This window comes from Ambystoma mexicanum, chromosome 8 (genome assembly GCF_040938575.1).
Source record: "Ambystoma mexicanum isolate Mex_15411 chromosome 8, UKY_AmexF1_1, whole genome shotgun sequence".
Taxonomy (NCBI): domain Eukaryota; kingdom Metazoa; phylum Chordata; class Amphibia; order Caudata; family Ambystomatidae; genus Ambystoma; species Ambystoma mexicanum.
In genome coordinates, this window is record NC_090929.1 from 857741087 (window position 1) to 857763734 (window position 22648).

Genomic DNA, 22648 nt, shown 5'->3' on the forward strand with positions numbered 1-22648 from the left:
ATATCATTGATAATCAAAGTTTAATACTTTTGAATTGAAATTCTGAGATGTATTACGCCAGCTGAATAATAAAGGAATTCATATTATTGTGCAAAATGATATGTGTATTATGGAAATGTTGTAATTGTTTTGAGTTGCAGTCCTTTTAATCTCTTTTGACAGGTAACCTCATAAGTGATTGGCCATCGGAAGGGAAGAGAAAAAACATGGATTAGTTCAATAGGAAATACATATTAGAAGTGCACAAAGGTACAGTGGTACATTCTGCATTCATGGGGTATTCACATTAATTAATATAGTGGCACCAATGACAATTTTTTATGATGAATTGTTGTTTTCTAAATGAATAATTAAACATGCAGTAAAATGTATCTTTTTCTTCTCTTCTTCCCTTTTTTATGATGATTTATTTTCAGCCTTGAAGACATGCCCATTAGTGGGAAATGCTTGTCGGAAGTTGGTTATAATAGGCCATGTACTATTATAGCTTTAGTAACCCGTTATACGGCCTACACCTATAACGGGAGGGGCGGGGGGGTAAACGCCTGGCAGCCCGAGTTAAAGGCCTGAGCAAAACCATGCTGCCCCTGTTATAGCCCAAGGAACGCAGCGTCCCGTTCATTGAATGAAAATGCTGTGAAAAGATGGCCACCATGGTTGTGGAAGGCAGGGATCCATATGGAGCCCCTCATTTATTTCCATGGCAGCCAGAAAAGCGAGATGTGGGAAGCTGATGTGGCGGCAGGCAGTGCCACTGCCACAATTGGGTAAGTGGGGCTTGCGAGGGGAGTATTGATTAGTAAAAAACAAAGAAGTGGAAAGGTGGGTAGGTGTGGAGAAGATGGTGGAGCGGGGGAAGCAGCGATCGGGTTCCATGGAGAACGGGCTGAGATCAGGAGTATAAGCAGGTAAACCAAGGAACCTGATTGGCTGCGCCCCCATCCCGGGTGCTCATATTTTTTTAAAAAAATGTTTTATTAATTCCAATGTGAAAACCATAAAATACACAACGGTTATACATTACAATTCTCATGTGCAGTTTTCATTTAGTTTCCACTACTCCCCTCTTTGCTTCCCTCCTCCGTCCCTTATCCCGAGCCTACCCCACATCACCGCCTTCCACCACCATCTCTGAGGGCGCCCCGCCCTCTGATCCCTTTGAAGAACCGTCGACCTCCAAGCACGCTAGGCCAGACGCAGACAGAGTGGCTACTAAATGCCTCCAGGCTGTCAAAGTCTCTACTTCTTGCTCCCTGCCTCTGCCTACTGCTTCGCTCCACACCACCGTTTCCGCATCTGCCCATTTCCGAAGATCATGCCACCAGACTTGTACTTTTGGTCTGTTGCTTGCTTTCCAGCTCATAGCTATTCTGTACTTAGCTAGAACGTAAACCAGGTCTTTGAGTTTACTTATGTGTTTCAATTTGCGCGGCCTGGGGATCCCCCCTACCATGCACGCCCACATAGATTCCACATCCAAATGTATCTCTTTCTCCACCATCAGGTGGGCTACCTCCCCCAGGATCTCCTTATTTCTGGGCATGTCCAGAACATATGTATAAATCCCGCATTCACTTCTCCACATTTAGGACATGTTTGTGTCTCCGTATTTAAACTTAGCTATCTTCTTAGGAGTCATGTACGCTCTATGGGTAACATATAACTGGATTTGTTGCAATCTCACGTTCCTTGACACTTTTTTGTGGTATCCCTGCACCCCCACCCACAACCCATCACCCATTGATTCTCTGGCTTCCTCCTCCCAGTCCCGCCTCAACTGAATCATCTCCTTCCCCACCTTCGACATCAACAGTTCATATATTCGGAAGACCTCATGGCCTCCGTCCAACACATCATAAAATGTTTCTATGGCCGTATTAGGCTGTCTGACCAACGATGTTTCCGACCACGTGTCTTTTATCGTCCGCACTAACCTAGTATAAGTAATATATATTCCCTGGTGTAAACCGGTGTCTTCCACCAAAGTATCAAACTCCACCACCTTCCTGCCTTTCCACAAATCCCCCAGAGTTCTATGCTGACCGGTTCCCAGTGCCTTCTGACTGCCTTCCTCGTTTGCTCGTCCACCCCTCCCAATGTCACTAGTGGAATCTGTGGGGAACACAGGGACGGGCTCTCCAGGACCCGGCAGGCCCTTCGCCAAACGTTCCTTCCCATATCGAACATTCTTGTCCCTTCGTCTCGTTGCGATATTGGCAGCCATATCCATTAATTCAGAAAAAAGAGCACACATTCAGCCTTCAACAATCTGGACTCTGGTGTGGAGTTTTCCGATAACCACTTTGCCACATATTGTAGCTCGCTGGCCAGATAGTTGTAAGGCAGAATCCTGTGCAGTTACCTTAGGGAGCACTACACAAGATTAGGACTACAGGTGAGAGCAATAAATCCCCTTTGGTATCAGTCTGTACCACAAAGATTTAGTTGGTAGCTGTGGCTCAGCAGTCAGACTTATCTCAAGAGGGAGATGAGCAGTATTCAGGGTTTACACAATAGGCCCACTAGACTATGGAACAAGGAAACACTGACCAAAGCTTTGTATTTAAAAAGTATATATATATTTATTTTATACACTTCTAATAAAACACATGTATCACAGTCATCAAGCAAGTTAAATTAAGTCAAAGAAAAAACATACACACTCCCAAGTTAAATTGTAGACCAAGGGAACCAGAGTGAAAACTGAGCAAAACGGCACAGTGACAACTACACACAAGGGATCCTCTAACAATTCCTCACAAAGGAGGGAAAGCACAAGTGATTTAGAAATAGGTTCTTACACACCCTAGCAATACTTCCCATCAGTTTGTGAACCAGTTTAAGCAAGGCAGTGCATCAGTATACGCAATACTTAAATGAAAACTGAGCAAAATGGCATTTCACAAGGTTTAAAAATGGGAAGGAAAGGGTATTTAAAAGAAATAGGCACACTACACAGTTCTAGCAGAGAATCAGTCTAAAGAAGGCAGATCTAACACATGTGACCAGAGTCAGTAGGCCTGTGCCAAAGTCAGTTGGTACAGGGCAAGGGCCCAGGAGCAAAATGTTCTTGTAGCTGCAGTCAAGCCTTTGGTTAACGATTTTGAAAAGGTGGATGGAGACGTTGAAAGAATCAAGAGAGAGGGGCGGCCAACCCAACAGGTAGGTAAAGGATTTAAAACACCTTTAGTGCTACCACGAAGAAAGGGCGGCCTGGCGGAACAATGTACCTTTAAAATGAAGAAGTGGATCCTGCGGTGGCAGTTGTTCCTGGTAGTTCCTGCAGTTCGGGTGATCCAGCAGAGGAAGAGAGGCTCTCGTCGTGGAGGAAGGTTCGAATTACTGCACTACACAGGGATGAAACCAGCCACGGTGCTGCCCGACGAATAAAAGGTACGCTCCTTTAAATCGCGGTCCGGGTGGACGGGTGCCTGGCTATCCAGTCTCCAAGTACAGGGTACTGGCGTTTCGACCAGGGCAGGTCCAGGAAGGCAATTGGCAAACTGGTTGGCCTCACCAGCTCAAGGGAAGAAGGCTTCTTTCAGATGAAGATCTTCTCTCGTCGTGTGGTGAAAAGTGGTGAGACGCTGCAGCAGGGCTTCACTGGTGGTTCAGTCGTTGCAGTGGTCTTTGGCTTCTCTCCTCTTTGGCTTCTTAGTTCCAGTGGCAACGTCTTGCTCTTCCAGTCCTCAGGACCCTGCTTTTATGCAAAAAGATCCCCATTCATACAGCCTAGCTGTCACTCACACAGTGGAGTGGTCATCTTGGCGGGAGACCCTCCAGCCTATCAGGATAAAGTGCGACATGGGTTGCTGAGGCAACCCTGTCCAGGGGTCCTACTCCCCCTCCCACACAATGGACCCACCCCAGACTCAGTGGCGCCGAAAGGAGGGCTTCTTGGCAGAAGCCCGCCAAATGGACGAACAAAGGATCCCCGACTTGGGTTAGGAGTTTAGAGAATGACACGAGAAAGAAATTATATTAAAGTTCTGGCAAATAAAACCTACCGGAGTAAAGTTAATATTAAAATACACTGGTGGTATGTTAGAGGCTGTCAGAAAAAGTGGTAGTCACGAACAATGGGAAAATCACATAGGGAAATATTTGCGGTCGAATATTTATGGTAGTAACTACTGCCACCAGCCAGAGACTTTTGAGAGAGGGACTGTACGGTACCCTCTCGAAAATGAACATAGGGGAAAAACTTTTAACCCCTTCCAGTACCTCTATAGTAAGATGGGTCCTACTGGTTTAGTTCATAGGATTTGACTAGTAAAGTCAATGGGAACTTTACATGCCCTGGGAGACAGTAGTCAGTCCCAGGGTATGGAGTCTATGTTTGGGGGTCGCTACGACACACCTGTGTCACTGCACTGATGGCGCTGTGTAACACATGGGAATAAAGATGGTTCCTATGGGGTTGAGAAAGATCCCATAGGCATTAAACACAAAATTGCCTAGAACACACATAGCAAAAATGCCTAAGAGTGGGAAAAAGAGTCTCATTCTTAGCAGGTAAAAAGAAACAAACCCTTTGAATCCAGCAAACCGGCTGGGGGACTCTATAGGTAAGGGAAATTAGCCATAGAATGAGAATTCTCCCTAACAATAGTAAATCTCAAAGTTGGGCAATCTGATGCCCCCCTATTCATGTGCGTTCTGCAGTTTCCCTAATGCTATTCTATTCCTGGAATTATGCCAAATGAACCCCCTACACATACTCTGGATTTGTACAAATAATGACTTGGGTATCATGTATGGTATGTTCACAAAATAGTGCAGTAGTGTAGGCAGTACCACCATCTTTAACAGCGCCACCCTCCCCATCATGGTCAAAAAGAGCTTCGCCAGAACCTCATGCTATTTTCAATTTTAACCACAGCCTTCTCTGTATTTTGTTTATGTTCGACCTCGACCCTATGGTGTACATCTATCCCCAAGTATCTAAAAGTATCGGTTTCCCATTGTATTTGTAATACCGGCAGTATCTCCTGTGGTATCCCTTTATATTTACCAAGGGGAAATATACACGATTTCTTGGGGTTCACTGTTCTACCAGACAGCACCGCATATCGCTCAATTACCTCCAGAATATATTGTAGGTTCTCTTCAGGGTATCTCAAATATAGCAACATATCATCAGCATACATCGATAGCAGATGTTGCCCTCCCTTCGTGTTGATCCCCACTTCTCCATATTGCTGCCTCAAGTAGATCGCCCGGGGTTCCAGCGCTAAGATAAACAGCATCGGGGACCATGGGCATCCCTGTCTAGTACCCCTACTAAATTGCCATCGTTCTGAGACGGTCGCTCCCATCCTGACTCGAGCCAGTGGTTTACTGTACAGCAACTGGACCCACTTCAAGTATGTGGGCCCAACCCCATACTCCTTCAAGGCCGCCATCAACTAAGGCCACTTGACAGAATCAAAGGCCTTCACTGCATCTAATGAAATTATTGCAACCTCCTGGGAGTCCCTTTCCGTCTGTTCTATAACATGATGGAGCCTTCTATGTTTGTCAGATATGCTTCTGCGCGGAATATGCCCGGTCTGGTCAGAGTGTATGAGTTCCTGGGTGCTAATATTGTTTATGATTAAAGGAATGTAATCTTTACCTGTGTGAAAAACACTTTAGTGATAGTTTTTCTGCTATGCATCATTTTAAAACAAATCTTTTTGAAGTTGTCAACATGTTCCGACGTGCGTATGGGGCACAGTGTTGCTGGTGACGCAGATTGGGATATTTTAATGTTGATTAGTGACTCCGTTTGTAGAGATAAGGCAGCATTCGCTCTCACGGGTTGGAGGAATTCATCCAGGGTTCTACTTTTTTAACAGCTTTTCTGGAACGCAGGTGATTTGCACCCTGCGATGGTCTGTGATTTTAGGGCCTCTTCTGTGGAGTAGCCATCGAAATCACAGTACTTTGCTCTTTTCCTTAACCGCATTACAAAATTGTCCATCTGTTCTCCCTTTTCCTGCCTTTCGTAGTCTACGTTCTTCAATGGTGCAAAATAACTATTCAGCAAATCAATTATGCCTTGGAAAGTATCTGTCATGTTTTCAGGCATTTCAAACATAATGGGGGTCATTACGAGTTTTGCTGCCTCCAAAGCCGGGTCCGGTCTCACTGAATGGGGAGTTACCGGGACATTCCGACCTATGTGGACCCGGTAAGTCCCCATTCAGTAAACCATTCCCCATTCCCATTTCAGCCCCTAGAGGGCTCAATGGGAATGGGGAAGGTGATAATAACGGGCCTGCAAATTGCGGGCCCGTTATTAGCTCCAAGGTCCCTTAACGGGTCCCGCAAAGAACGGCTGGTTAGACCAGTCGTTCCTGCTGGGACCCGCTAAGGTACCTCGGAATATGGCGGTAGGGGCTTAATGGCACTGCCATCCTTAACAGTGTCGTTAAGCCCCTACCGCCATACTCGTAATGACCCCCAATGTCCCTCACTACCGGTCCTATTGAGTGCAATAGTACTCCTCTCAGACGGCGTTCTTCTCTAACACCTGTTGCGTCAATATATATATGCAATTCCTTTAGCCACATGGACCTTCTTGGTGCCAGACTGCTTGTGTCAGAAATGTCGAAATGCTGCATGACTTGCAATTGTAATGAGTCATAGCCACCTTCCTCCCTGTGTGTAGGATTGCGAGGGGTGGAAGTGAAATGGGGGCTTTGAGAGCTACTGCCCACCTCACTGTCAGACATGATGGCTGGGGCCCAACGCTCACCTTCTGGGAGTGCAGTGGGTTGCTGTAGGCTGGATGACAGCAGGTACGCAGCGAGGCCTTTCCTGCAATTTGTTCTCCAGAGTCTGATGTTTGTAGCAGGAGAGAACTGACTTGTGACAGGGTGTGTAGCGAGTTGGGCTCTTGCAGCTCAGAAATGAGTCTTTGCCCCTTGAAAATGGGTGTTGGGGTACTGAAATGCTGTGCTGTGTGGAGATGCCACGTTTCCTCTGTGGCCGTGCCAGCGTTAATGTTTCTTGCGCAGTGGTCTCACCTTCTTTTGGATTGTGGGTAGTTCAGCATCTGTAGGCCGGGCCACGGGCGGTTCGGGAGGATCAGCTGGGGTTTCCACCGCCACGTGACAGGGAAAGCACCGGTTTTGAAGAATGAATGTGCACGGGAGGTGATCATCTCGTCGCCATTGTTCAACTCTGACAAGTATTACAAATACGGCAGGCATGCAACTAAATGAAACAGGATCAATGACGTGCAGAGACGTTCTCTGTGCATGTAACCTCTTTAATCCTTCAATGCGAACTGACGCGAAGGGGGGTGCTCCGCCTACATAAAACGTGGGCTGCAACCCACAGTACAAACAACTGAAAGGGCATCACACTAACAATAGAGAGAGAGGACACTACAGCCCCTAAGAGGTTTGGTGTATTTATTTCTGATAAAAGAATGATCCTTGTTTTTTGGATCGCAAGACGTATATAGTTTAGCCTTTTGGTGCTATTACTCTCAACAGGAATAAAAGTGGAACAGGTTTTGCAAAGAACAGTTACTTAGGAAACACCTGTGTTAAGACTTTCCTGAAGCATGAGAGAACCTCCTTAACATTCGCAGACATCTGTAATATGGTCAGTGTTATGCAGCTAGTAATTAGAAGGCACACACTTTCAGAAAGCATGGTATTTGCACTAGGAAAGCAATACTCAGATTGCAACCTGAGCTGATGTTGATAGCAATTCATGATCAAAGTATGTAGGACACATTGGGCCTAATTTTCTAAGTCCCCAGAGTGGTACCTGGGGTGTGGAAACAATGCATATAACATGTACGCATTCTTTTATGCCACAGACACTGTGCTGGGGAATGTTTGCTCTTTTTGATTTGGGAGCAGGGTCTCATAATGGAAATCCCACCTGTCCCCTATGCTCACCGAGAAAAAATGTATGTATTTATGGCAGCATGACACTTTCCATTAGTGAAAATCCACTGAATTCTATAGGAATCGACATTAAGCAGCTCATTTTGCTCTGTGGTGTACCATGAATAAAAGGTGTAAAAGCCTTGAGTAAGGCTTGAGTAAGGCCTTTACGCCTTCCTTTCACGCCACGCTACATTTCCATTCATTTGTATAGTGGAGAGGAGGGTGGAACGAAACTTGAGTTTCCGCCGCTCCCTTCCTCTGCACCATACAAATACTCCAACATGTGCACCTGCATGCATTCTCATGGTGGTGCAAATGCTGGGGATCCCTATGAAGCCTGCTGGATTTTGTATTTTATTTTTTTTAAACATTTTTATTTTTTAAACAGTTGCACAGTGAAGAAATTTACAGCAGGCAGAACATGTGTTACTACGTATTATGTTTCATTCAAATGACCGTTTGGCTTATTCAACAAAGTCCCCCCTATCCCCAGGTTTCCCCCCCTTTCATCTCGCTTCCCCGGTCAAATGTCTTCTTGGCCATTCCCAGTGGGCCTTTGAGGTCCCTGCTCCCCAGCCTCGCCTAGGACCAGTCGGGTCTCACAGGGCTTGTAGGTTTGTGCTGGGATTTTTTGGTCATACTCCATCAGGGGGGTCCAAATGTCAGTGAATCGATGTAGGAAGCCGCGCCCTAGTTGCAGTGACCTTCTCTGCCACCAGAATGTCCCATAGTTGGATCCACTACAAGATCATTGATGGGCCTTCAGTGGACTTCCATGTCCGAGCTGTTGTGATCCTTGCCGCCAATAGCATTTGCGTAAGTAGTATGGCAGTTTTCCCGGATCTGGTGTAGGATCCTGATGCTGGTGCACCCAGTAGGATAACCCCAGGTTCAATGGGAACTGCTACCTGGGTGATTTCTTTTATGGTGGCGACACATTGATTCCAAAATGTTTTAATTTTAGGGCAGGTCCACCACATGTGGAAATAGGATCCAGGCTGTCCACAGTTAAGCCAGCATAAGGGGCTGAGGGTTCGGTTGAATTGGTGTAGGCCTGTCGGCAATAGTACCAACAAAGGAGTAGTTTGTAGGTGCATTCACAATTGGTAATGCAGAAGGAGGAGGAGTGGGCTCAAGTCCATATATCCACCCAGATCAGGTCATCTAGTAGACGGCCCAGGCCAGTTTCCCGCTGTGCCATATATGGGGGTCTGGCAGAGAGGAGGTCATTGTGTGGGAGTTTATAAAGCTTGGAGATCCCGCCTCTCATTGGTAGGTCCTGTAGGGTGAGTTTGAGAGGGCTGGGGTCTCATGTAGCTTTGTGTCGGACCGAGGGGTGCGAGCACCAGTGTCGGAGCTGGGCATAAGTAAACCTGGCCGTTTCGGTTAGTTGGAAAATTTGTTTACATTCCTCAAAGCTGTAGGGTTGGCTGTTTTCAAACAATTGCCCTAAGGATTTCAACCCTCCCACTACCCAGTTCTTGAAGTTCGATGGGAGAAGCCCTGGGGAGAAGGCTGGGTTATGAAAGACCGGGGAGTGTGGACCTAGACCCTGTGGAATCCCCCTGGCTCTCAGTGCCCCCTCCCAAATACCCAGGGTGGATTTAGTGGAGGCCAGGATCTTTGTCCATGACCTTCGACACGGGTGAGGAACATAGGGGAGGGAGTGAAGAAAGAGCGGGAGCCGCGATTGCTCTAGTTCGACCCATTTCAGGGGGTTATCCGGTGAGCACCATGTTCGAAAGTGTGCCATTTGAGATGCCATCTGGTATTTTCGAAGGTTAGGGACCCCCAGACCACCCAAGCATGAGTTGCCCATTATAACTCTCTGGGATCACCTTGATTTCGTACCCCTCCATATAAACTTAAACATTTTTCTCTTTCTCTGTAGTCGCCGTAACAGATGCATAAAGACTGTAGTGGGTAGGGAGGCACAAGCGTATAGGAACCGCTGCAGAAGATTCATCTAACAGGCCGTGATTTGCCCGATAAGAGAGATCTCCTGCGAGGACCATCGCTCAAGGTCTTGATCCAGCTCCTTGAAGAGAGGAGGGAAGTTCAGTGGGAACACCTCTTTTGGATGGGCCGGGTGATGGACCCCGAGGTACGGGATGGATTTGCACTTCCATTGAATTGGGCACAGGGGTCTGAGGCTTTCCACTTCACCAGAGTTTAGTCCTATCCCCACGGCCACAGACTTCCCAAAGTTAATAGCAAACCCTGCAACCTCCCTGAATCAGTGCAGTTCTTCGAGGGAGGATGATAGGGATGGGCATATGTCCTTTAAGGACAGCAGCACGTCGTTTGCATAAAGCGAGACTTTAGCCTGCTGGCTTTTTGCACTTCTGCCATACAAATAGTCCAACATGGGCACTTGCATGCATTTTCATGGTGGTGCAAATGCTGGGAATCCCTATGGAACCTGCTGGCTTTTTGCACTAGCAAAAAGCAGGCAGACTCCATAGGGATCCATTGAAACACCGCCTGCCATTTAAGCATGGCAGGCGGTGGTTACTTCTTTTACGTGGCAGAGTGCAAAAATGTAGGGCGAAAGGCGTTGTACATGCTTGTATGCCGCCTTCTGCCCTCCCGTCTTGCACTCTCCCGACGTCATGCAAATGACGAAGGTTTGGCGTTGGGGAGACATTTACGTTGAGGTGTTAATGTAACGGGTGCCCTGTTAGGAGGTGTTTAGATTTACCATCATTGTCATCTGCTGCTATGCTACCTAGTTACCAAGGAACCATTGCTGTTATAACTAAGCAAGAGTTCCACATTCCAGCAAGGGAGAGGATTGAGAGCAGGAGGAGAGTCAGATATCCTGGCTCACAGCTGGGGGCCTTTCTCTTGGATGTATTGCTAAATAAACCCTCTCAAATACCAACGACTGCTGTGAAGTGTAAGTTATTAGCTCATTAACATTGGCGACGAGGACTGGGCCAAGGAGAAAAGGCCCCCAGCAGAGGCAACAATCGACTATCATGCCCACCTCCAGATCACGAGCTCATTCAAAATGAGCTCTACCATGTGTAAACACACAGACGACGCTTTCATTATTTGCACTATAAAGTCACAAAAGATGGTGTAATGGAGATTGCACATGTTTTTGCACCTTCGTTTGCACTTTTCCAGTGCAAATGATGGAAAGTTCGCATAGCGGATTATTTTGCACATAAGTGCAAATGTATTGGTTCCCCTCCACACAATTTACTTCATTATTAGTTCCACTGATGTATCAAGCGGACTGCCTTTAATTTAAACCAAGTAGCCTTAGTGGACCAGTGCAATTAAATCTCTGCTTGGGTAACAATCCATCTGCTGCAGTTTTACTAGCAGAAAAGATACTTATTTCTTCACTAATTGCACAAGCTTGATTCTATGTCAAGACGGAGGCGAGCATTATGCTTCATCTTCTTATTTATTTGCTCTCCAGCAGTTTCAACACAACAAATAAAATGTCCATCTTTCCGATGGCCCAAACACTTTTTTTTTTTTCTTTTTCAAAACTTTATTTCCCATCAGCCTAGGCCCTGAACCCAGTGTCCTGGTCATGTGACCTAGTCCTTCCTCTTCCTGTAAACCTCCTCTTCTTTTCCTGCTCTCCAAGAGATAAGTACCCTTTCACTTAGCTGCGCATTTCTGTCAGCTTTTTGTCTTGGGTTATCAGTTGCAGTGATGATAGATAGCGTTTTTCTCATGACCAATCATTAGGACAGCGCGCAGGGATCGCGCAGCGTAGGGAGGATTCGACAATCCTTTACTTTAATTTGTTTTTAGCCTGAGCCCTGTGCTGCAGTATCAGCACCTCAGGGGCCGGCCTGAGACACCGCACTCGCGTCGACAGTGAGGGAGCGAGACCCCCACCTTCGTGAGGGAGGCGCGAGAGACAGAGTTAACGCCCAACGCGGACGACGCCGGAGGAGATACGTTCTTTCCCCAGCCCCCACCCTCGCGGGGGCGGGGCTTCGCCGAGAAACTCGGCGTATAGAGCGAGGGACGAGCCCCCCCTCCCTCGGGAAGGAGGGGCTAACCGCTGCGCGGGCAGTGCGACCCGATTTCCCCGGCAGAGCTAGATCGATAACCTTTACCGGAGAGCGCTCATAAGAGCGAATTAGTGAACTCAGTGCCTACACTGAAAAAAATAAAGAAGCTGCTTTGCAGCCAGGTGCAGCCTCTAGATAAAGGAGTGAGAAGTGGACGTGCCCTTACACCTGTTCAGGTACTATCAGGCACCTACCAGCACATATCATGGCCGATTTTGAGTGGAGTGAGGAGGAGCAAGAAGCCACGTACTCGGAAGACCTGGCTCAGAGCTTCAAGGACGTGCTGGGTAATTCACTCATAGAGGCAGTGGCTCTAGGAGTCAGACCCCTGCAGGACCGCCTGCTAACAATCGAGACTTTCCTAAGCCAAAAGGACAGAAGCACCGTACCATCAACAAGCACGTCCACCAGGGCCACGCCAGAGAGCCCTTAGGGGTGTACGAAGGCCCGGAAGAGCGCAAACTCTTCTGACCCCCCGGGCCAACCTAAAGGGGCGAATCCAAAGGCCCCGGAGGCATCCGACGCTTTCAATAGGCTCAGAGAAGCCTTTATGGCCAAGTCGGAGGTGCCGAGCCTCAGGACCCCCTACCCAGGGGAAGAGAATATGGGAGACGCAGGAGAGGAGGTCCCTCGAGAAGAGGAACCCGTAGAATCTCCAACATCTTCGCAGGAGGAGGAAGATAAGGAGGGAGACGAAGGGAGCTTACCGCCTCCGAAAAAGAGACTGAGAAAACTGAATCATCTAGAGGAGGAAACCTCAGACATGTTCCAACCCGAGGAGATTAGGAACCCGAGATCTTCGGAATGGGTGCCCTCCCCGAGAGTGGCACGATACATGACGCAGAGGCTGCGCAAGGCCTTAGAGAAGGAAGTGAGGCAAAGAATGAGGGCGGAATGCCCCAGGCCGGAACTCCCAGGGAAGGTAGCAGAAGCGCCAGAATTGGACCCTAAAATGTTAGCGTTTGTGGCGAAATCGAATAGAGACCCTAGGAAAGGGATCGACCGCTCCTGGAGGAGTTGTCAGGAGAAGGTCCTGGATCTAGCAGGCCCACTAGCCAAGATCATGGACCTGGCAGAAAGAGCGAAAGACACAGGGGAAGAAATTGTCCCGGATGTATTAGCGAACTGGGCCCAAAGAGCCGTATGCCTGTTAGGTAACGCGAACTGCGCCATATCCTCAGAGCGCAGAAGAGGACTGCTTTTGAAGATAGATCAAAAGCTAGGAGACCTGTCCTCCTACGAAGCAGGAGAGGCCGCGCAAGGACTGCTGTTCGGCGAGACCTTCGGAAAGGAGATGGGGAGGTTCGTAGGGACCTACACCTCATTGGAGAAAGCGCAAGCCTCCATTAGAAAAATCTTCCCCGGAAGGGTTTTTGGAGGGACCGGTCGCTACAGAGGCCGAGCGTCCGGTCGTTATCAGTCAGCCAGAAGGCCTCAATCGAACAGAGCGCAATATTGGGATGATAAGAAGCCAGACACCTTCTTCCAACCCAGAGGCCGTTTCCCCAGAGGAAAGCGAGGCAGAGGACGGGGAAGAGGACAATACGTTCCCACAGGTGAGAGTATCCGCTTACCGTGCAGTAGGGGGGAGGACAGCGATGTACTGGGAGAACTGGCGCACGCTTTCCTGCGACGCTTGGGTGCTTCAGTCAGTCAAGGGCCTACACATACAATTTACACAGACCCCGATCCAATACAGAACCCCCAGGTTGATAGTGACAGAGCGAACAGAAGCAGCCCTGTTGCGAACAGAACTTCAGAGTTTAGCGGAGAAACGGGCCAACGAGCCATGCGTAGCTCCGAAATTTATAAGCAATATGTTCCTGGTTCACAGGAAAGAGACAGTGAGGCCAGTAATAAATCTGAAGGACTTGAACGAGTGGGTAGTCTACAACCACTTCAAGATGGAAGGGACTCACCAACTGAGAGACACGCTCAGACAGGGCGACTGGCTCACAAGAATAGACCTGAAAGACGCGTATCTCACGATCCCAGTAGATCAGGAATACCGACCCTTCCTGGCTTTCAACTGGGACGGGCGATTATGGCAGTTCGCCACGATGCCTTTCGGCCTAGCGTCCGCTCCCTGCGCATTTACGAAAATGATGAGACCAGTAGCAGCAGCAATCAGAGAGAAAGGCATTCGGATCATCATCTACCTAGACGATATCCTAATAATGGCAAGCAGCGAAGAGGCGCTGCGATATCAGACCAGATGGGTAGCGAACCTACTGACCTCTTTGGGATTCCTAGTGAACCAAGAGAAATCGGAAACTGTACCAGTCAGGAGGATAGAATTCCTAGGTTTCATTATAGATACCAGGTCTGCGACCCTGGAGCTGCCGAACAGGAAGATCAGGGATATTTGAAGGGAGATAAGGACCTGCCTCGCCAGCCCGACCGCATCGCTGCGAACAATCGCAAGAATTGTGGGTCTGCTGGCGGCGTCAATTCAAGCGATATTCCCAGGGCCCCTTCATTACCGAGCGCTCCAGAGGTTGAAAATAAGACACCTACAGCAAGGGCTCGGCTATCACCAGCTAGTCCAGCTAGACCAAGAAGCCCGAACGGAGCTAGAGTGGTGGCTCCAGAACATGGAGGCATGGAACGGCAGAGCCATTTTTGGCGACCGCCCGGACATGGTAATAGAATCGGACGCCAGCAGAGCAGGCTGGGGTGCCCGATGCGGAGAACTCCAAACGGGAGGCAGATGGAGCTCGGAGGAGCTCAAGCTTCACATAAACTGCCTGTAGCTTCTGGCCGGCTCTTTTGCTATCAGGGCCTTCACCAAGGACAGAGTGAACTCATGTATACTTCTGAAGATGGACAACATCTCAGCAGTCAAATACATAAATCACTTAGGTGGGACGAAGTCCAGATTGTTAGCAGAGATAGCCAAGGACTTCTGGCACTCTTGTCTGGAGTCGGGAACGGCAGTGACGGCAGAATATCTACCAGGAGCCCAGAACGTGGTGGCAGACTGGAACTCCAGACATCTCACAGACACCAGCGACTGGATGCTGCACAGAGCGACATTCCAGCGGATAGAGAAGCTCTGGGGACCGTTTCACGCAGATCTATTTGCGTCCAGACTGAACGCTCAAATGAGCAGGTTTTTCAGCTGGAGGCTGGACCCAGCAGCAGCAGGGACAGATGCTTTTCTGCAAGATTGGAGAGGTCAAACGCTATATGCTTTCCCTCCATTTATAATGATAAGCAGAGTTCTAACAAAAGTCCGCAAGGAGGAAGCGAATCTGATCATAGTAGTGCCGATATAGAAGTCCCAAGTCTGGTTTCCAGCGTTAATGGAACTGATGGCGGACTATCCTCGAGTGTTGCCGCAAGAGGAAGATCTCCTCACGGACCCAGCTGGGTCGTATCACCCTCTGAGAGTGAAGGGGACGATGCCGCTAATGGTGGGCAAGATAGCAGGAGACGTTGGAATCCCCCGGGAATTTCGCCTCAAGCTGCGAGCCTCATCGCAGAATCATGGGCTCCGTCGACTAGAAGGAGCTACGATGCAGCTTGGAACAAATGGTCAAGATGGTGCAAGGCGAGAGGTTTTCATCCCCTTTCTGCCCCTCTAGTAGAGATCGTGAATTTCCTGGCGGAACTTCTGCAGGATGGTAAAGCCTACCGCACGATAGGGGTATATCGATCCGCAATATCGACAGGCCATATGCCTATTGATGGAGTACCAGTAGGTGAGAACGTGGCAGTAATTAGACTCCTGAAAGGGATAAGAGGCAGAAAGCCTCCGCAACCGAGGTATAAATCTCTATGGGACGTTACAGTCGTGCTTCGACTATTAGCCGACTGGCCCAGTAATAGGTACCTAACACTGGGAAGACTGTCGGAGAAATTAGCGATGCTTCTATGCATGATCTCTTGCAGGAGAGTAGCAGACGTCAGAGCATTGGAGGTAGACAGAATGATATACGGGCCAGACGGAGTGACTTTCCATCTGGCCAGGAGGACAAAGACAGACTCCTCGTCAATAACGTATCCATATATGCAAGACCATCCTAAATGGTGCGTAGCCGCATGCATAAGAGAATATATAAATAGAACAGCTGAGCTGAGACCGTCGGGGATGACGCAATTGCTGATAGCGCGTAGGAAACCGCATAAAGGCGTAGCGACAGCCACTATAGCAAGGTGGGTTAGAGAAGTCATGAGTCTAGCAGGGATAGACATGGCGACGTTTGGAGCACACTCTGTGAGAGGAGCGGGGGCATCCAAAGCACTCCGTCAAGAAGCGACATTGCAAGATATTCTGAAAGCAGCCGATTGGGCGAGTGATAGCACGTTCAGAACGTTTTACTTTAAGCCAATTAATGCGCTGGCAGAAGCTATGGTAAGAAGCTTTGAACAAGCATAATGCTCGCCTCCGTCTTGACATAGAATGAAGATTCCCCCTGCTAATAGCGCAGGGAGCTCTTGATTCTATTAAAGACAAGGAGGCGAGCATTAATCTCCCACCCGAGATACACGAGAGAAGGATAAGAGATGACGTGGTAATATTAAGATATGTACGGAGTGAATAACAAGTGCATTTTTCCTCAGGAATAGGGTGTGTATCCGCCGCCCTAATTTGTACTGTTGTTTTTCCGTCTTAGGAGAAGATCAGAAGAACGGCTGAGTAAGCACGAGAGCTGATCGGAAAGCATTAATCGAGATCGCAAGTTTGGATGCGAGAGTTCGTTTTCACAGTTCTACAGTTCAGGGACCTCCCGGATCAAGTTGTCAGTTCAGGAGATGTTTACGATGTTAGTTGGAATGCAGTCAAAGAAGAGGAGGTTTACAGGAAGAGGAAGGACTAGGTCACATGACCAGGACACTGGGTTCAGGGCCTAGGCTGATGGGAAATGAAGTTTTGAAAAAGAAAAAAAAAAAATGTGTTTGGGCCATCAGAAAGATGGACATTTTATTTGTTGTGTTGAAACTGCTGGAGAGCAAATAAATAAGAAGATGAAGCATAATGCTCGCCTCCTTGTCTTTAATAGAATCAAGAGCTCCCTGCGCTATTAGCAGGGGGAATCTTCATTATGTAAGATACTGTACTTATGTACACACTACTAGTGATGTCAGTATGAACAGACAGGGTATTAAAAATGCATATTCTGGGGGGTGCTGTTGAGCAGCAAGGAGATGGTTGCCTGACTGTGAAGCTACATCCCGGGCCAAATCCTAAACATTTAAATATCCTCAACGGGGCTATTTTTCAAGTGGTGGAACTTAGTGACGGAAGGCTCGGTGCAGGTGATATCTTACTTGGAGCTTCCTACGTTCTGTAAAGATGGAGGATTTCTCGTTGTCAGTCTGCCGTGAGAGGTGGGGATCTCGGGCCGCGCTGGGTTTCTCTGAAGCGGGACACCCTGCTGAGGGAGAGTGTGCGGCTACATAGGCCGCTGTGTGGGAGGAGTCATACGCTGCAGGCTTCTGTGAAGACTGGATTCACCTTCCCCGTTTCTACAACATTCGAGGTTGCCGGCACCGACTGGGCTGAGACGGATCAGAGGACGAGACCGGGCTGCCCCACCCCCTGCCAAGGTCGCCTGCATCATTTTCCCTATTAAGCTGTGCTTGGGGGACGCTTGTGCCTCTCTGGGACCCCTGCCACTACTGCTGAAAACTGCGGTCTAGGCAGTGCAAGGCACATGCCCTGTGGTGGGACCTGGATGACGGGCTCTGCACCATCCATGTACAAATCCCACAGACATTGAAAGAAAAGTTCAGAGGAGCACCGCCATAATCTCCCTTTCTGTGGGAGTAAGGCGACGCATCATTTAGTTGAGATGCAGCTCCAGCCCGTTACTACTGGCTCCCAACAGCTCCCAACATGGCTTTCCAGCATTTTTAAGGCCCTGATAGGAACAGGGAGCTAACGCAGTCGGAGGTGTCTGAGACTGCGGCTGGAACGTGGGGCGGCCATAGTCTCTCGGACAGAAACACGAAGAGGCCGGTAGACTTGCCCCACACGCCGAGTCAATATATACAACTTCCTATCCCTCGTCAGGCCACTCAGCGTTTATGTGTGCGTACCCCCATGGTGGTGGAGGTGAAGCTTAGACGGGCCCCGCTGTGGTGCATTGACTCATGAGCACCCAGCTAACTGATCTAAGTTAGATATAACCGGTGCCCTTGTGACAGCGGTGCAGTAAATAAAACTGTGTGGTGCAAGAGCGGTGGAGGGCCCTGTGGGGGGCTCCTGGCCCACGGAGCTATGTACTAATACGCAGGAGGCTACAGTCCATCCTAAGTCTCACAGGGCGAAGCAAAAGGGGCACGAACAAGAGGAGGCGGCACTGGACCTATGTGTCGAATGATGGTACAATAGTACTACAATATACATTTAAAATATATGTCTCTGACCAGCAGGAGTCACTGCCATCAAAGAGCAGGCACAGGAACTCTGTAGTCATATATACCTGTTGGAAGCTGTGGAGTGTCCATCGCCGGCCCCCGAGAGCCTAATATTGTGGTAAACCCTTGCGGGTCATGCCTTATGGAGGGTCCCGGACGCACATTGCGGTCTTTCAGTCCAGGGCAGGCGAAAGTCCATCCTAATCCTCACAGTGCTAACCGAGAAAGGCACAAACAAACAAAAACAGAGATGTACTTATGCACAAGCTGACAGTATATTGGGGCTCTTATAACCATTGTATGTGGTGTCTCCAACCAACATGAGCCATCTATACTAAAAGCTCACTCATGGGACCCTTAAAGTTACATATACTCGTTTGAGACTGTGGATTGGCAACCATAGGCCCCCAAGGCCCTAACACAATAGTAGACCCTAACGAATGTGTGCAGTGTGGCGATCGGAACACCCCAGACATGAAGATATAGCACGCATTGGCATTAGTGGACAATCTATCGTCATATCTGCACCCTGATGCTCTGTTCTGTAGATGGCGAGATACCTCCCTGTGTGGAGGACAAGACAGCCTGCTCCTGTTCCGACCTCAGAGTTTTGAACCATAGTTGGGACAGTATACAAGCAATGGCCAAGACTGTACCATTAACGAGCCAGAGACAGGTGACTGCCCCGTATCGATACTTGAGAAGAAGGGGCCAGACTGGCCAACTGTAAATCCCTACAAAGTCTACATCTTCAGGGTAAACTGCTGAGAAGACCTGACTAATAGGAGGGGGCTATCCTCACTACATTCCATCGACAATGACAAAGGGTGCAGGCGGCAAGGAAAAAGGCCCTATGGATTCTTTCACCAACTCCTAAACCCGGTAGCGAACTTAGCGGTACTCCCATCTACAGATGCTCCATCAACGTCAACCGGAAATCCTAGAGAGGATCACGTACAAACAGTGATGCAGTTAGGCTTCTTATCCATGAATGTCAAACTTGATGACATAGTAGCAACAATTGGATCACTCGAGGCACAACTGGAGAAGCAGAGTACTCGGATAACAGATAGGGAAGCCAGAATAAGCGTGACTGAAGACTAGGTGGATCAACAGGACTGAGACATAACGCACTTAAAGGGAGAGATATCCAAGATTAGAGGCAAATGTGAAGATTTGGAGTTGAGATCCAGGAAGAACAATGTACGTATTGTTGGAGTCCCAGAATCCACCTGCAAAGGCCAAATGGACATTTTTGTGGAGGCACCTAACAATGGTGCCGGTGCTCCCGTGAAAACTCTGCGAGCGGGTGCCATCCCGCCCGGCAGGTCTGACCCTGGTGGGGCGTGACAGCACCCACCCGCAGAGTTATACTGTGCCGGTCCGGTAACAACGGTGCCGGTAGGGTTACCGGCACCGTTGTTCCCGGACCGGCACAGTTATAATGAGGCCCAGAGACGTAATCCTGAGAATGTCCAGGGAAATGAGGATGTTGTGGTATGAGGAAAGCAATAATCATATCTATACAGATTTTGCAGCAGGGGTGCAAGCCCAGAGGAGGTCATATGACCCAGTGAAGAGACAACTTAGACTGCGCCGGATCCTGTATGTGTTAATCTTTTCATCAAAACTGCTGATTCAGCATGGAGGCAGGGCACATTTTTTTGAAAATCCTACTGAAGCTATGAACTATGTTGAATCTTCCATTCCAATTCCACCCCGAATCTGGGATGCGGACCAGAACAGAAGCCCGGGCCCGGACGATGAAAGTAGAGATCCTGCAAACTAAACTATGAAACCTGTTATATCCTTTATGCTTTGCACTATAAGCCTGAGCAATTTGATAGCACCACTATGTTTGATTTAGAGTTGCCCGGATGGCGGCATGCGGTTGTGGCTTCCGTGGTTGCCACAGTTTATGCTCCTCGGGAAAGTTCCACGAGTTAAAGGGGAGTACATCATCCAGTTGGGGTTGATGTTGTGGGATGGATCCAAGCATTACCAGTCCAAGCTTAAACCTGAACCAGAAGCCGATTGGGCTGGTATATTACTTGGGGGTTGTGGTGTAAACAGCCTCCCCAGAATAGTTGCAGATAATTTTGGGGGTGGGAAGGCAGGGCGGAAGAGACAGCGTGGTTTGAAATGGTTAAATGTTTTGAAAATAATGGTCATGTTGCAAGTAATTGAGCAATAAGTGTGCACACATTACATTTGTTAGTAGAGTACGTCGTAAATGGCAACAATGGGTCCCAACGGTAGAGGGCTGCAAATCAAACTGATGACCTGGAATGTCTGCGGCCTTAACAACCCAGGTAAGGCAAGGAAAGTCAGTGCATATGTGTAAAGACACGGCCCACAGATCCTGATGTTACAGGAGACACATGCTCTGCAGAAAGTAAACACCTCCTTGGCCCGCAATTGGGGTCCTCTGAGATATTACACCGAATACTCCACGCAGGCTAGAGGTGTCTTCACTCTAGTCCACCCCTCGGTCGCTTTCCGGTATACTAGAAGCAAGGTCGACCCTTTGGGACAGTATGTACTAGTGTGGGGTGAGGTAGCTGGGCATCCAATGGTATTGTTCAATACTTACGGACCTAATTTGGATGATCCGGAATTCTACCAGACAATTATTGACATGCTGATCCCACTGGATAAGACCTGGGTGATGTGGTGGGGAGATTTTAATACCATTCTAAACAAAAAGTTGGATTGGTCATCCGATGGACCACAGGTGCTTACGAAAGCAGGTAATATACTACACCAAATCCTACTAAAGCTCCCCCTCACAGATATTTGGAGAACACTGCATCCACATAGTAAGGAGTTCACGTACTATTCCACGGCTCATGATTCTGAGTCCAGAATAGATTACTGGTTACTAACCCCCTTGATAGCCAATATGGTACAGAGTTGTGATATCCTCCCACGTACACTTTCCGACCACTGTCCGGTCTCTCTGACTCTTGAACTATCTGACTCTCCACCACAAGCATCACAATTGTGATGGCCCGCTCCTGGACCACTGGAGCGGGCCACAGAAGTTGTCAGGATCACCCGACATGGACCATTCGGGCTACGCTCACGAAGCAAACAATGAGCACGGATCACCCTGCTAGCCCCGGATCATCGGAGCATGTCACGTGGGCTGGGGCACCCAGCTCACAGCTGCCCCGGCTCTGGGGGCATCCAGGTCGGGGTTGCACATTCAGCCATGGTCACATGGACTGCACATCCAAGGGGGACGTTGTTGCCCAGCAGGGGCACCAACCTCGTGCAGGGCCCCATCCTTGGGCCTCCTGCACGTGGTGTGGCACCATCATGGTGCCTGCAAGAACGACACCAGAGTCAGGTTAGGATCGACTGATGTCCCTTTTATTTACTTGCTCGCATGGTTACCCCATGTGACCATGATGCAGAAACTGGGAGGTACCATGTCCCCCAGAATGGGTGACATGCAACACTCCTCCTTTTTCATAACTATAAAACAAACTCGTTTTCACACCCTTTATTAACCTGAGTGAGTGGGCGATGCTCCACTGACACACCAATGTGTTTCGGCCCTGGCACCCCATACTACAACACCCACAAACACATGAACACAGTTCCACTCCATACTCGGGCTGGGCCAGTTTGGGTCTGCAGACTCCCAACCATTGTGTGTGCAATCACAGGGTCCAGAGGGTACCCGTCCGTCCTCCGATGAGGTGTCTCCCGGGCCGTCAAGAGTTCAGGGGCCGATAAAGCCACACATGGGGTGACCAGGGGCCACATCGACCCAGTCCTTGGCTAGTTGTAGCCGGATGACAGGCGACTACACAGTTCCGGATGGGCACACATGCGTCTGGAAGCACCAGGGGCCACACTGGCCACATTCAAAGAAAGGGTAGGCTCACTGCTGCAGGGTGCTGGCGGCCGACTGCCAAAATCGCTCCTTTCACTTCCCCAGCTTTTACAGGGCTCCTGGCAGGAAGGCACTGTTGATGGGGTGTCTGGGCCAGTGCACCTCTTCCACTTCTAAGCCAGGAGTCTCTGTGACATGGAAGGGCGTACAAGCACTCGTAAGAGCTGCAACCCTCACAACGAGAACCTCTGCAAGGAGTTATCTGATGGGCTCATGGGCCGATGGACAGCGCCAGTCCGATGGCCACCTCTATTCTTGACGGGATGGGGGCTGGTACCTGCCGCTTGTGCTGTGTGGCATGGGAACGCTGGGCCCATCCATCGCAATTCTTTTGTTGATCTTTTTCTGCACAGAGCACCGGATCAGCTCTTCACCGACTGGGTCGAGCTCATCTGCCTTTGCGTGATGGACTTCAAGGGGATATGATGGGCTTCCAGGGGATG

The 22648-nt window shown here is 49.0% G+C and overlaps 1 protein-coding gene across 1 annotated transcript in view; it reads left to right on the forward strand.

Moving 5' to 3' along the window:
* The window catches only part of LOC138472517 (protransforming growth factor alpha-like), a 528662-nt gene that overhangs the window by 273202 nt on the left and 232812 nt on the right, over window positions 1-22648 (forward strand). The window contains exon 2 of the mRNA XM_069610741.1: window positions 163-249. The gene's annotated coding sequence lies outside the window, so the exon portion shown is untranslated. The remainder of the gene's footprint in view (window positions 1-162; window positions 250-22648) is intronic.